General features: G+C 35.9%; 1 long non-coding RNA gene across 1 annotated transcript; it reads left to right on the forward strand.

Moving 5' to 3' along the window:
- The first annotated feature begins 13,734 nt into the window (after window positions 1-13,734).
- Window positions 13,735-16,014, forward strand: LOC113308282. Its single transcript, XR_003339635.1, has 2 exons — window positions 13,735-15,323; window positions 15,790-16,014. It is a non-coding gene; the product is annotated as an uncharacterized LOC113308282 (long non-coding RNA).
- Window positions 16,015-16,319: the final 305 nt, after the last annotated feature.

Raw genomic sequence — 16,319 nt, forward strand, 5'->3', positions numbered from 1 at the left:
AAATTTCTTGTTATATGGTTGAACATCAAAAGATGGTCCAAATAAGGCCATCTATCTCTCAACCATAAAATTAATGTATCTCACTTTCACAGCTTCACTTCTAGGTTCTCCTTTATGGCACAAACAACTTCTCATTTGATCAATAATAAGCCGAGAATTGCGTCAATATAATGATAATCATTGTTTGTCAATGATTAACTTGTGATATAGAAGAGGGTCGTTGATCGTCTCACATATGATGTTTTGCAATGGAATATAACGTTCAACTAGATTTTGTGCCCGTGCTACACCCGGGCATCTTTTTCTTTTAACCATATTTTTGATTTGCTAAAGCTCGGCTTCACCTCGCCCCCTCCCGAATTAATTTGGGAAGAACTTATTAAGGTTGAGTAAGAACTAAAACTTCATTCCATAATAGTGCATTTCTCAAAATCATTAACACCTGGATGTTAAAATTTCATATTAATTTGCTTTGTCAGATGTATGAACATCCACCGATGCATCGATTTAAGAGCAGACTAACCAACTACAGCCCAATCATCCTAAAGTTGATTAGCTGAATTTATTATTTCTTAAACCTTTATGCACATCATTCACCATTCACCATCATGCGATTGAAATTATTTCCTAAAGTCAAAAAGCTACAGGCACACCCATTTCTCTTCTAATCAACTAATTGTTAGACATCTTTTTCTTTTAACCATGTATGACCGATTTGGCCCAAAAAATCGACCAACTATTATTGTTATCTCTGATTTAGTTGAGATTGAGAGCTTCTAAACTCAATCAACAATGTTCCTGTGTATTAAGGGATTCCCTATATGAAATCTCAAATTAGAAGATATTGCAAAAAAAGGACACATTTTTGATGCACTCCTAAAGAGGCACCACCAACATTAAAAACAACAAATTTAAGGCGTCATCATCAAACAAATTCCATTCATATCTTAACACAGTATGAAACATGTATCAAATATTTTGTTGTGCATCGAGCATCTTCTTTTTTTAAACATATTTTTTGATTTGGTAAAGCTCGGCTTCGGATTCGCCTCGCCTTGCCCCTTCCCGACTTTATTTGCTAAAGCTTGGCTTCCGCTTCGCCTCGCCACGCCCCATTGCGATTTAATTTGGTGTGGCTCGGCTTCGCCTTGCCCAGTCGCTTAGGATTTTTGATTTGGTGTGGCTCGGTTTTTCCTCGCCTCGTCCCGATGCATGCTTAGAATTTTTTATTTGATGCAGCTCGGCTTCACCTAGGATTCGGTGTAGCTCGGCTTCGCCTTGCCCCGTCCCGATGCATGCTTAAAATTCTTAATTTGGTGTAGCTTGGCTTTTCCTCGCCCGTCGTTTAGGTTTTTTGATGTGGTGTGGTGTCACTTTGGTTTTTTGACTTGGTCACCGGTGAAATGAGTCACCGGAAAACATCCCAGGTTGACGGAAAGCTGCCACTGGTCACCAGTCAAATGAGTCAACTTGGGTCAACTCACTCAAAGTTACTGAGTTAGGTCCGAGTAAGGTGAGTCAGGTTTTGTTGCATCTTGAACATGCCATGTTGCACTAAGTATTGGGCGGTACTTACAAATGAATATTAACCCACCCCCTAATTTCTCAGTGTTATGTCTTCAGTGAATTAAGACACAAACAGGTGTTTTGGTGATGGTCTCTCTCTAATTTCTCAGTGTGCTTAAGTAAAATCATGCACCCATTAAATTGACTCACCTATTATATAAATTTGTTTTAACCCTGAGACATGTTACATTCTAGCAGAATCTTGATCAGTATTCACCTTTTGAAATTAGTACATGCGAGCGGCAAACATATTCCACTACGAAGAAAAGAAATGTACCCAGATGTGCTGCTGCGCGGATGAGAAATGCTGGAACCCAAACATGTCACAGAGGAACAGTAGTCAGTAAGCCGCTTGTGTTCGGCCCTTGGTAGTCCACGAAGGGATGCATTCCAGGCTACCCATTTTGATGTTACATATAAAAGCCTCCTTGTTTTAGTTGATCAAACGTAAATAACACTGCAATTTAAAACGGGTAAAACCCAAAACAGGTGAACAATGTAGAGTTAGCTCATTATGACAAACGTAAATGTGATCAAAAGCACACACCGCAACCTATTTTCGTGCCAACAGATCAGAGATTCATGTTGCCAAAAACTAAGTGAAGTTCAATTATGAGATTTTTCAAGTACATCCATTTGGAGGGTACCTACTGCAGATGCGGAACAAATGAAAAATCAACACCCTACTCACATTTGAGTACATCACCAGTAGCACTGTAGACGCTCATCATGAGTTATTGACCGTTGATAGTTTACAATTCAGTTAGTAGTGATAGTTCTGCATGGGATTCAACTTACAGGTGTCTATCCGTCCTTTCTCATTGTGATAGTTTACGAAACCTAACATACATAAGATCCTTGATAAGATTTACCCACTTCATTATCAATCAATTAATTGACAGCCTTCAAAAAAAATAAGAGGATTCATATTACGTTAATTATATAACTTTTTCTACTTAAAACCAAATGTGTATACAAATTTTTAGACATAACTCACTCAGGATAACAATCATTTGATCTATAACATCACTACTTCCCAACCTAACATACATAAGAAAATACATCAGTTTCTCAATAATTATAATTTTTGCACGAATAAAACTTCATAGAGGTTGGAGAAGTTTGCAATCAAGGAGTACGACGAACCTTTTATCTAACACTAACCATTTCATGCAAGTGTAATCAAGCAAAATATGTCCACTTCCTGATTTTTGGTATACCACATCATTACAAGCATCAGTCGACGCCTTGTTCGTGAATTATGCTTGGACCTGACATTTTATAGTATCCAACCCTGCACAAAATAAAAATAAATTATACATCCAAATGTATGTCCTCCTTTAACTGTGTAGCACCAGTACTGACATCACATGGAGAAGAATAATGAGAAATACCCCCTTGTCTCGCATTAGGCATTTTCCCCTGTGCCAGATAATAAAGAAAACTCGACTTTGTACGTGTTGCATAGAACAGTCAGAATTCCTCACATTGTAAATCAGAATTGAGCTCATCTGAGTTGATTACTTTCAGACGTATATTTTTATAGTAGTGGTTATAGCTGAACTTCACCAGCATATATTGACAGTTGTGAAACTTAATATATTATTTGTATTTTCATTTTATCTATAACTTTCTTTAACACAACAAACAATATTAAAATGCCCTTCTGTATAGTTAGACGGGAAGCTAGTAGACTTTATAATTCCAACTATTGGATGGCAAACAGAATTGCTCAAAAAAGACTTATTTTATCATATGGTATCTAGAATATGCCTATTTGTACACATTTTGTAAACACTACTCATTGAAACGGTGCACTTATTACCGTTCAAGGAGTATTTTCTACTCGACTTATCAGAATAAATCCAAAACTAAAAACCCAAATTGGGATTACCCTTGCTGTGATTTTTAGGTTCAGCTGAGCCGCATGTCTGGTGCATCCGCCACTTCTTTGCTTGGATTAGAGCTAAGTTCACTGCACAGGAGTAAACATGCTAGGTCATACATTGTTAGGTCATACATATATAGTAGACAAAATCTGCATATCCTTCAGTGATCATTGCCGATCGATATGAGTATAATCCAACATAACTGAGTTATCATGTCTGCATGACCATTACATACTCTTCTAACAAACCGCACACAGAAATTCCAATAACTAAACTTCTCGAGATATCCTTAAGTATTGTTCCCTAAATTATGTGAGTGGATTTCTAACCGTTCTTCTAAAAAACTTGGGTGATTTAAGGAATAAAGCTGATACACAATATCAATTATGGCGGAGTTACAGACAATTAATAAGGTCATGAGTGCACACTTAGTATTTTCTATAAAGGTCAAAAACATTACCCGTTTAGTGAAGTATGGTTTTTGCTCGTCCTCTACCCTTCTTTTTTCCTGCGAGAAAGACCAAGACTGACTCTAATATAAGCCTTTGTTCTCTGTATCTCATCCACATAAACGCAATGTGGATGAACCCATCCCATCATAGCAATGGTACAACCAAAAACTCAAAAAAAAAAAAATTAAGGATAGGATTTACCAACAAATCAAGGTTAGGGTTTACCGACAAACTATGAATCCTTTTGAGAAAAAGACGTACCTGGAAAATAAAATCAAACACATTAGGGTTAGGGTTTACCAACAAATTATGAATTGCATGGTAAAAGAATTAGTCCCCTTTTCAGATTCCCTATCAAAGTATATCACCTGCAACAGAAAAACAAAAATAAATCAATAGTGAAAAAGCGGGGGTCTAACAACACCACCCAATATTTCACTTAGCAATCTGCATGGACAAACTCGAATATACTTTTAAGAGAATCAACAAGACTCAATTAATTAAAAGTATATCAACGAGTTTATATCTCTTTCTTGATTTGATTTACTCAAGCAGGAACTGCGAGTTCTAATCAAATACAAGGAATAACTCGGATAGTACCAAAGACCAATATCTGAGGATCAATCAATGACAATCAACAACCAAAGGTTGAATTACTCTAATTGATGATCTAATGCACAACAGGTATTATTTCAATTATAAAGATAAAACAATATAATGCGGAAACTGAAATAACACAGACACCAGAAATTGTTTTAACGAGGAAACCGCAAATGCAGAAAACCCCCGGGACCTAGTCCAGATTAACACACACTGTATTAAGCCGCTACTGTAAGGCCCCTCAACTTTTTTTCAGGTTTTTCTAAACCCATTGATGGAATTCTGCACTTAGAGTGCCCAGAATTCTGATATTAGAGTCTCTTTGCATTTTTGTATGCCTTAATAATAAATAATGGTGCCTAAATAGAAATTATGCTCTAATTGAAAGTATAGGTGCCATAATAAGTTGGGATGCATTTAGACATATGTCACACATCAGACACATACTTGTTGCACACGTGTCTAATAGAGAGGGGCACTAAGGGTATGTGAGTAATTGTTTTTGGTTGTTAAAAACAAAAAAAAAACATAAAAAGAAACTAGGGGAGCTCATTCTTTTCAATATCATTCCCCTCTTTTCTAACTAAAATCCTTCAGGAAGAACATTAGAAAAAATTGTTCATGAAAGTAAAGAAGTTATGTTTGAAATTGATCTGAATTTGGTTCTTTGAACCATTGCTGGAGCAGAATTAAAGGTAGGGATCATCTTCTTTTGATATATCAAGTTGATTTTTATCCAAATGATATTCTTCGTAGGTTTTGAGGAAATTGAATATTGGTCTTGATGTTTTACTTGATCTAGAACTTTGGGTAAGTTATAAGGAATGTCAATTTCATTTATATGTGCCTTGATTCAAGTATTTTGAAATTAGGGTTCTTCATGTAATTTTGGGGGTTTCAATACAAATCATGTGCTTATGCAAATATATGAATTGGGTTCTTCAATCTCTTACTTAATTTGTGTTCAACAAACTCTTGGTAAGAAACTTCATGATTTGATTGTTTCTTCACTTTGTGAACCCTAGATTGTTTGTTTAAGTTTTACTGATATCTTTAAATTCAACCGTTGTTATGTTATGCTCTACTGATTCATAATGATGCTGTCAAAATTTCATAAGGATCAGATCGCGTTTACTACTTCAAAGATTTCATAATCTATGACTGCCTTCCACAGATTTTAAATTCTGAACAGCCAAGTGATCTTAGTGGTTTTCATTAACCATACATTGCATGAAGCTATATTTTTAGTATGTTATTCAGTACTTTGGAGTTAACTTGCTGTCAAATTTTCAAGTGAATCTGATCAGTATAAGTCCCTCAATGAGTGGGAGAACCTGGACTGAATTGTGCACGATGATTCTGAAAGTAGTCAGCTTGTGATGTATTTATATCTTTAATGAACCATTAGAATTTCATTAATTTTTGATATGTTATGGTTATATATGTTAGGAAGAATCGGTAAAAGTTTCAGGACGATCGGGCTCGGGGAAGTGGCTGAAACACTTATAGTACAGAGAACCGTTTGCACATAATTTATACAACAAGACAGACTTCTTGTGATTAATATGAGGCCCTTAGAGTGCATAAATTTCTCTGATTTTGGATAAGAGGAACCTTTTAGTATTTTAGGAACAATAGTAATATTTCATGATTTTTGAATGGCTACATCATTTCACTTTGTTGGATTTGAAACTAAACAAACGATAAGTAATTTGTTTGTGTATTTGAATGGGTTGGCTTATGCATGCATGTTAAATATATGTTTTGTTATAGTATTTAAAATGCGTCGTACTGAAAAGGAAAAATTCTTTTTCAAATGCTAGTTTTCCCCATTTATAAGGAGGTAAAGGTGCTTGTAGAAATGATTGTTAGAACCTTAACTCTTTTATCTCAGGTTTTGTTGAATTCGTTGTTAACACCTTCCTTTCATTTATCGTTCTATTTTGATGAATGAATAATTTATTTCGTGTTGTTAAATGCTGACTTCAAGCATTAAGCCTTGTTGATATGGGAATAAGTTAGCTACTGGTTGAAGGCCATGTGCATTATCGGAGGCAATCAATGCTTTTTCTTTTTTCTCTTTTTGGCATGAGGCCCAAGTATGGACAGTGAGGCACATAGTTGTGCTTGAGTTGCTTATGAAGTTTGGCGACATTATGGAACTTCACTATAGGGCATGCATGGTTGAAACATTAGGAATAATTTCCGTGTTCATTATTTTAGTTAGCTGTATTGTCCACTTTGTGTCTGAATGCTTTTGTTGGTTTAATTAGATTGTGAGCATTCTAGAGATATCTAGTATTAAATGAAGTAAAATGGAGGCAGATCTGTTTCATACATCTCATATTCTTGTTCAGATTGGTTTTAGCCACGAGTCCCTTTTATTTGTTGTTTAAAATTCCTGTATCTTGACTTGATGAAATGGTTACGGCAATAATTGCGACTTTTGATGGGGATTCTGTTGCTTAAATGCTTAAATGTATATGTAGCGTCATTAGTTGTTAGTCTTGTAAGTTGTCAAGAGCACCCTAAAATGTGTGATAGTGGATCGGTATAGTAAAATCTAAAGAGAAAATTCCTCTTGTGAGAAAGCTTGAGGTGGCAGCATGGTTAAGGTGTTAAATATTGGTTAAATCTGAAATGAAATTTCATATGCAGGCATAATCATGGATGGCTTTGGATTTCTCTTTACTCTTGATTTTCTTCAAATGATCACAGACATGAAACCTGCTTGAAGCATTTTTAGTCGATTCCTTGGAAGCTTTAGTTTAGTGATTATTGATTTATTTTGTCATGTTGATCACAGTCCATCAAATTCAAATCCTTTTATCTTGACCAGTTTGTAACTAATGAGAAAGAAGCTAAGTCCTACCTTGAGTCTCAACTCTCATGTGCATGCATACTGTACCCTTGTTTATTCAGTTAAATCTCAGATGTGTAAGAGATTGTCGTTTATAAATTTGTGTATCATAAGATTTGTATACAGGTCACGTCATAACACTATTCTCTGGGCAGGTTTATTGTTACTTGATATATATTTTGATTCCCTAGAAATGATATGTATAAATTACATACTGGGATACAGATTTAGTTTATAAACTTGGTGCTCTGTTCTATTAGGAATCGGTTTACTTGATAGCTGATAATAGATGGTTGCTACTGTGGGTAGTTCATACTATCTAAACTAAATGACGAACGTCGGTCGTGCTTGATCCCTTCGAGCAACGGAGAGGGTACGTAGGCATCCGGTATGCGGTTCAGCACAGTTCTTCAAGGTTGTTCATATCGTCAGAAATGAGTTGGTTACTGCCTGGAAGTTCATACCATATCTTTAGAGATGATTACAACCTTGGCAAGAGGTGGTTGCAGTACTGGTTGTTCATACTACCTAGTGAAGATATGATTATCGTCTCTCCAAGATAATTCATACCATCTGATAATTGTACAACCCACAAGACAAGAGATGATTATTACCATTCAAGGTAATTCATATCATCTGTCTCGACTTGGGAGTTAAGCAATGGTTGTTATCGTATGAGGTGACTCATACCATCCGAGGATAAAGGATGGTTGCTTCATATGATTGCATTTCATACCATCGATCTAGAGATGATTACTCACTCCTTGAGTGGTTCATATCATCTGAGAAAGATTTTCCATTGAGCTTGACCAAGTACTGTGATTTGCCAGGCCAGAAATGGAACCCCACCTACGGGTGGCTACCCGGAAGACCGTTTGTTTGATAACGGTGTCTGGTATCGGATTACCCTGGCATTGAATTACCGTTTGTTTGATAACGACGCGTTCTGTCAGGCCTTAATTGGCACCCCACCTACGGGTGGCTACCCGGAAGACCGTTTGTTTGATAACTGTGGCTGGTATCGGAATACTCTGACAAGAGATATTGTATCCTCACAGCAAAATGATGAAGATCATTTGTTGGTTACGATGACCCTTAAATATCGGTAGTGGAATCGTTAATGGTAACGACGAACATTTGCTTGGTATAAGACCGATTCGGTCTGAAAAATTGGTAATGTTGGCTCCTTGAGTGGCGTATCAGAGAGTCGTTTTTTTCCCAGTGGGTCGTAACCCGGCCCATTGGAAGCGAAAATCCTCTGGTCCATCACAGTTGGTATCAGATCCAGGTTCCGGTTCAAACGGGGTTGTGTGTTTTGAAACTCATCAGCGTTCTGCTCGTGCGGTGATTACTGGTAATTCTCCCTACCTCTTGTTTTAAAATGAACTTGGAGACGAAGTTCTTTTTAAGGGGTTAATGATGTAAGGCCCCTCAAATTTTTTTCGGGTTTTTTCTAAACCCATTGATGGAATTGTGCACTTAGAGTGCCCAGAATTCTGATATTAGAGTCTCTTTGCATTTTTGTATGCCTTAATAATAAATAATGGTGCCTAAATAGAAATTCTGCTCTAATTGAAAGTCTAGGTGCCATAATAAGTTGGGATGCATTTAGACACATGTCACACATCAGACACATACATGTTGCACACATGTCTAATAAAGAGGGGCACTAAGGGTATGTGAGTAATTGTTTTTGGTTGTTAAAAACAAAAAAAAAAACATAAAAAGAAACTAGGGGATCTCATTCTTTTCATTATCCTTCCCCTCTTTTCTAACTAAGATCCTTCAGGAAGAACATTAGAAAAATTTGTTCATGAAAATAAAGAAGTTATGTTTGAAATTGATCTGAATTTAGTTCTTTGAACAGGGATCATCTTCTTTTGATATATCAAGTTGATTTTAATCCAAATGATATTATTCATAGGTTTTGAGGAAATTGAATATTGATCTTGATGTTTTACTTGATCTAGAACTTTGGGTAAGTTATAAGGAACGTCAATTTCATTTATATGTAACTTGATTCAAGTATTTTGAAATTAGGGTTCTTCATGTAATTTTGGGGGTTTCAATACAAATCATGTGCTTATGCAAATATATGAATTAGGTTCTTCAATCTCTTACTAAATTTGTGTTTAACAAGCTCTCGGTAAGAAACTTCATGATTTGATTGTTTCTCCACTTTGTGAACCCTAGATTGTTTGTTTAAGTTTTACTAATATCTTTAAATTCAACCGTTGGAATATGATGAAATTTTACTATGTTATGAATTACTGATCCATAATGATGCTCTCAAAATTTCATAAGGATCAGATCTCGTTTACTACTTCAAAGATTTCATAATCTATGACTGCCTTCTACAGATTTTAAATTCTGAACAGCCAAGTGATCTTAGTGGTTTTCATTAACCGTACATTGCATGAGGCTGAGTTTTTAGTATGTTATTCAGTACTTTGGAGGTAACTTGTTGTGAATTTTCAAGTGAATCTGATCAGTATAAGTCCCTCAATGAGTGGGAGAACCTGGACTGAATTGTGTACGATGATTCTGAAAGTAGTCAGCTTGTGATGTATTTATATCTTTAATGAACCATTAGAATTTCATGAATTTTTGATATGTTATGGTTATATATGTTAGGAAGAATCGGAAAAAGTTTCAGGACGATCGGGATCGGGGAAGTGGCTGAAACACTTATAGTACAGAGAACCGTTTGCACATAATTTATACAACAAGACAGACTTCTTGTGATTAATATGAGGCCCTTAGAGTGCATAAATTTCTCTGATTTTGGATAAGAGGAACCTTTTAGTATTTTAGGAACAACAGTAATATTTCATGATTTTTGAATGGCTACATCATTTCACTTTGCTGGATTTGAAACTAAACAAATGATAAGTAATTTGTTTGTGTATTTGAATGGGTTGGCTTATGCATGCATGTTAAATATATGTTTTGTTATAGTATTTAGAATGCGTCGTACTGAAAAGGAGAAATGCTTTTTCAAATGCTAGTTTTCCCCATTTATAAGGAGGTAAAGGTGCTTGTAGAAATGATTGTTAGAACCTTAACTCTTTTATCTCAGGTTTTGTTGAATTCGTTGTTAACACCTTCCTTTCATTTATCGTTCTATTTTGATGAATGGATAAATTATTTCGTGTCGTTAAATGCTGACTTCAAGCATTAAGCCTTGTTGATATGGGAATAAGTTAGCTACTGGTTGAAGGCCATGTGCATTATCGGAGGCAATCAATGCTTTTTATTTTTTCTCTTTTTGGCACGAGGCCCAAGTATGGTCAGTGAGGCACATAGTTGTGCTTGAGTCTTATGAAGTTTGGCGGCATTATGGAACTTCACTATAGGGCATGCATGGTTGAAACGTTAGGAACAATTTCCGTGTTCATTATTTTAGTTAGCTATATTTTCCACTTTGTGTCTGAATGCTTTTGTTGGTTTAATTAGATTGTGAGCATTCTAGAGATATCTAGTATTAAATGAAGTAAAATGGAGGCAGATCTGTTTCATACATCTCATATTCTTGTTCAGATTGGTTTTAGCCACAAGTCCCTTTTATTTGTTGTTTAAAATTCCTGTATCTTGACTTGATGAAATGGTTACGGCAATAATTGAGACCTTTGATGGGGATTATGTTGCTTAAATGTATATGTAGCGTCATTAGTTGTTAGTCTTGTAAGTTGTCAAGAGCACCCTAAAATGTGTGGTAGTGGATCGGTATAGTAAAATCTAAAGAGAAAATTCCTCTTGTGAGAAAGCTTGAGGTGGCAGCATGGTTAAGGTGTTAAATATTGGTTAAATCTGAAATGAAATTTCATATGCAGGCATAATCATGGATGGCTTTGGATTTCTCTTTACTCTTGATTTTCTTCAAATGATCACAGACATGAAACCTGCTTGAAGCATTTTTAGTCGATTCCTTGGAAGCTTTAATTTAGTGATTATTGATTTATTTTGTCATGTTGATCACAGTCCATCAAATTCAAATCCTTTTTTCTTGACCAGTTTGTAACTAATGAGAAAGAAGCTAAGACCTACCTTGAGTCTCAACTCTCATGTGCATGCATACTGTATAGAGCTGTCAACAGGGCAAGCTAGGGTCAACCCGGCCCTAGATTGACAATCCATGGACGGGTTAGGGTCAGCCCTAGCCCTATTACTATTCATGTACAAGCCAAAAACCCCAACCCTATCCCTAGACGGGTTGGCTCTAACGGGTTGCGGGTTGGCTTGTTAAATGGGGTGGTTGAAACGTAAAATCACTTAAATGTATAAAAAATTTAGTGGGCAGGGGGATCACTACTCCGTAACCCTAAATCAAATGAAATTTGGATTGTATTAAATCATTTAAGGAAATATGAACTTTGATTTCTAGCACAAAACCCTAAAATTCTTAAAATTAGTAACTTAAAATTCGTAAATTAGTAACTCACATGAAATTGACGGGTTGGCGGGTAACCCGCGGGTTGACCCTAGCCTGACTTGTTTTTACTAGGGCTAGATATGACAACCCTAACCCGGCTTGTTTAGACAACAAACCAAGCCGAGCCGGGTTAAAACAATCCAAGCTAGGTCCAACCCGCGGGCCGGGTTAGAAATTGGCAGCTCTAATACTATACCCTTGTTTATTCAGTTAAATCTCAGATGTGTAAGAGATTGTCGTTTATAAATTTGTGTATCATAAGATTTGTATACAGGTCACGTCATAACACTATTCTCTGGGCAGGTTTATTGTTACTTGATATATATTTTGATTCCCTAGAAATGATATGTATAAATTACATACTGGGATACAGATTTAGTTTATAAACTTGGTGCTCTGCTCTATTAGGAATCAGTTTACTTGATAGCTGATAATAGATGGTTGCTATTGTGGGTAGTTCATACTATCTAAACTAAATGACGAACTTCGGTCGTGCTTGATCCCTTCGAGCAACGGAGAGGATACGTAGACAGCCGGTATGCGGTTCAACACAGTTCTTCAAGGTTGTTCATATCGTCAGAAATGATTTGGTTACTGCCTGGAAGTTCATACCATATCTTTAGAGATGATTGTAACCTTGGCAAGAGGTGGTTGCAGTATTGGTTGTTCATACTACCTAGTGAAGATATGATTATCGTCTCTCCAAGATAATTCATACCATCTGATAATTGTACAACCCACAAGACAAGAGATGATTATTACCGTTCAAGGTAATTCATATCATCTGTCTCGACTTGGGAGTTAAGCAATGGTTGTTATCGTATGAGGTGACTCATACCATCCGAGGATAAAGGATGGTTGCTGCATATGATGGCAGTTCATACCATCGATCTAGACATGATTACTAACTCCTTGAGTGGTTCATATCATCTGAGAAAGATTGTCCGTTGAGCTTGACCAAGTACTGTGAGTTGCCAGGCCAGAAATGGAACCCCACCTACGGGTGGCTATCCGTAAGACCGTTTGTTTGATAACGGTGTCTGGTATCGGATTACCCTGGCATTGAATTACCGTTTGTTTGATAACGACGCGTTCTGTCAGGCCTTAATTGGCACCCCACCTACGGGTGGCAACCCGGAAGACCGTTTGTTTGATAACTATGGCTGGTATCGGACTACTCTGACAAGAGATATTGTATCCTCACAGCAAAATGATGAAGATCATTTGTTGGTTACGATGACCCTTAAATCTCGGTAGTGGAATCGTTGATGGTAACGACGAACATTTGCTTGGTATAAGACCGATTCGGTCTGAAAAATTGGTAATGTTGGCTCCTTGAGTGGCGTATCAGAGAGTCGTAGCTTGCCCAGTGGGTCGTAACCCGGCCCATTGGAAGCGAAAATCCTCTGGTCCGTCACAGTTGGTATCAGATCCAGGTTCCGGTTCAAACGGGGCTGTGTGTTTTGGAACTCATCAGCGTTCTGCTCGTGCGGTGATTACTGGTAATTCTCCCTACCTCTTGTTTTAAAATGAACTTGGAGACGAAGTTCTTTTTAAGGGGTTAATGATGTAAGGCCCATCAACTTTTTTTCGGGTTTTTTCTAAACCCATTGATGGAATTGAGCACTTAGAGTGCCCAGAATTCTTATATTAGAGACTCTTTGCATTTTTGTATGCCTTAATAATAAATAATGGTGCCTAAATAGAAATTATGCTCTAATTGAAAGTCTAGGTGCTATAATAAGTTGGGATGCATTTAGACACATGTCACACATCAGACACATACATGTTGCACACATGTCTAATAAAGAGGGGCACTAAGGGTATGTGAGTAATTGTTTTTGGTTGTTAAAAACAAAAACAAAAAGCATAAAAAAAAACTAGGGGATCTCATTCTTTTCATTATCCTTCCCCTCTTTTCTAACTAAGATCCTTCAGGAAGAACATTAGAAAAATTTGTTCATGAAAGTAAAGAAGTTATGTTTGAAATTGATCTGAATTTAGTTCTTTGAACATGGATCATCTTCTTTTGATATATCAAGTTGATTTTAATCCAAATGATATTCTTCATAGGTTTTGAGGAAATTGATTATTGATCTTGATGTTTTAATTGATCTAGAACTTTGGGTAAGTTATAAGGAACGTCAATTTCATTTATATGTGCCTTGATTCAAGTATTTTGAAATTAGGTTTCTTCATGTAATTTTGGGGGTTTCAATACAAATCATGTGCTTATGCAAATATATGAATTAGGTTCTTAAATCTCTTACTAAATTTGTGTTTAACAAGCTCTCGGTAAGAAACTTCATGATTTGATTGTTTCTCCACTTTGTGAACCCTAGATTGTTTGTTTAAGTTTTACTAATATCTTTAAATTCAACCGTTGGAATATGATGAAATTTTACTATGTTATGAATTACTGATCCATAATGATGCTCTCAAAATTTCATAAGGATCAGATCTCGTTTACTACTTCAAAGATTTCATAATATATGTCTGCCTTCTACAGATTTTTAATTCTGAACAGCCAAGTGATCTTAGTGGTTTTCATTAACCGTACATTGCATGAGGCTGAATTTTTAGTATGTTATTCAGTACTTTGGAGGTAACTTTCTGTGAATTTTCAAGTGAATCTGATCAGTATAAGTCCCTCAATGAGTGGGAAAACCTGGACTGAATTGTGCACGATGATTCTGAAAGTGGTCAGCTTGTGATGTATTTATATCTTTAATGAACCATTAGAATTTCATGAATTTTTGATATGTTATGGTTATATATGTTAGGAAGACTCGGTAAAAGTTTCAGGACGATCGGGATCGGGGAAGTGGCTGAAACACTTATAGTACATAGAACCGTTTGCACATAATTTATACAACAAGACAGACTTCTTGTGATTAATATGAGGCCCTTAGAGTGCATAAATTTCTCTGATTTTGGATAAGAGGAACCTTTTAGTATTTTAGGAACAACAGTAATATTTCATGATTTTTGAATGGCTACATCATTTCACTTTGTTGGATTTGAAACTAAACAAAAGATAAGTAATTTGTTTGTGTATTTGAATGGGTTGGCTTATGCATGCATGTTAAATATATGTTTTGTTATAGTATTTAGAATGCGTCGTACTGAAAAGGAGAAATGCTTTTTCAAATGCTATTTTTCCCCATTTATAAGGAGGTAAAGGTGCTTGTAGAAATGATTGTTAGAACCTTAACTCTTTTATCTCAGGTTTTGTTGAATTCGTTGTTAACACCTTCCTTTCATTTATCGTTCCATTTTGATGAATGGATAAATTATTTCGTGTCGTTAAATGCTGACTTCAAGCATTAAGCCTTGTTGATATGGGAATAAGTTAGCTACTGGTTGAAGGCCATGTGCATTATCAGAGGCAATCAATGCTTTTATTTTTTCTCTTTTTAGCATGAGGCCCAAGTATATACAGTGAGGCGCATAGTTGTGCTTGAGTTTCTTATGAAGTTTGGAGGCATTATGGAACTTCACTACAAGGAATGCATGGTTGAAAGGTTAGGAACAATTTTCGTGTTCATTTTCTTTACTTAGTTGTATTGTCCACTTTGTGTCTGAATGCTTTGTTGGTTTAATTAGATTGTGAGCATTCTAGAGATATCTAGTATTAAATGAATTAAATGGAGGTAGATTTGTTTCATACATCTCATATTCTTGTTCAGATTAGTTTTAGCCACAAGTCCCTTTTATTTGTTGTTTAAAATTCCTATATCTTGACTTGATGAAATGGTTACGGCAATAATTGCGACCTTTGATGGGGTTTATGTTGCTTAAATGCTTAAATGTATATGTAGCGTCATTAATTGTTAGTCTTGTAAGTTGTCGAGAGCACCTTAAAATGTGTGGTAGTGGATCTGTATAGTAAAATCTAAAGAGAAAATTCCTCTTGTGAGAAAGCTTGAGGTGGCAGCATGGTTAAGGTACTAAATATTGGTTAAATCTGAAATGAAATTTCATATGCAGGAATAATCATGGATGGCTTTGGAATTCTCCTTACTTTTGATTTTCTTCAAATGATCACGGACATGAAACCTGCTTGAAGCATTTTTAGTCGATTCCTTGGAAGCTTTAATTCAGTGATTATTGATTTATTTTGTCATGTTGATTACAGTCTGTCAAATTCAAATTCTTTGTCTTGACCAGTTTGTAACTAATGGGAAAGAAGTTAAGTCCTACCTTGAGTCTCAACTCTCATGTGCATGCATACTGTACCCTTGTTTATTCAGTTAAATATCAGATGCGTAAGAGATTGTTGTTTATAAATTTGTGTATCATAATATTTGTATACAGGTCACATCATAACACAATTTTCTGGGCAGGTTTATTGTTACTTGATATATATTTTGATTCCCTAGAAATGATATGTATAAATAAAAGTCCTAAAAGGAAGGGAAGTTCTATGTAAACACAAATAAGGATGACTTCACCACAACAAACCTACTGATTTCTAGCAAACAAAAAGCATGATGGCTCCACTTAGATTGTTTCTAGAC

Source organism: Papaver somniferum, chromosome 9 (genome assembly GCF_003573695.1).
Source record: "Papaver somniferum cultivar HN1 chromosome 9, ASM357369v1, whole genome shotgun sequence".
Lineage (NCBI taxonomy): Eukaryota > Viridiplantae > Streptophyta > Magnoliopsida > Ranunculales > Papaveraceae > Papaver > Papaver somniferum.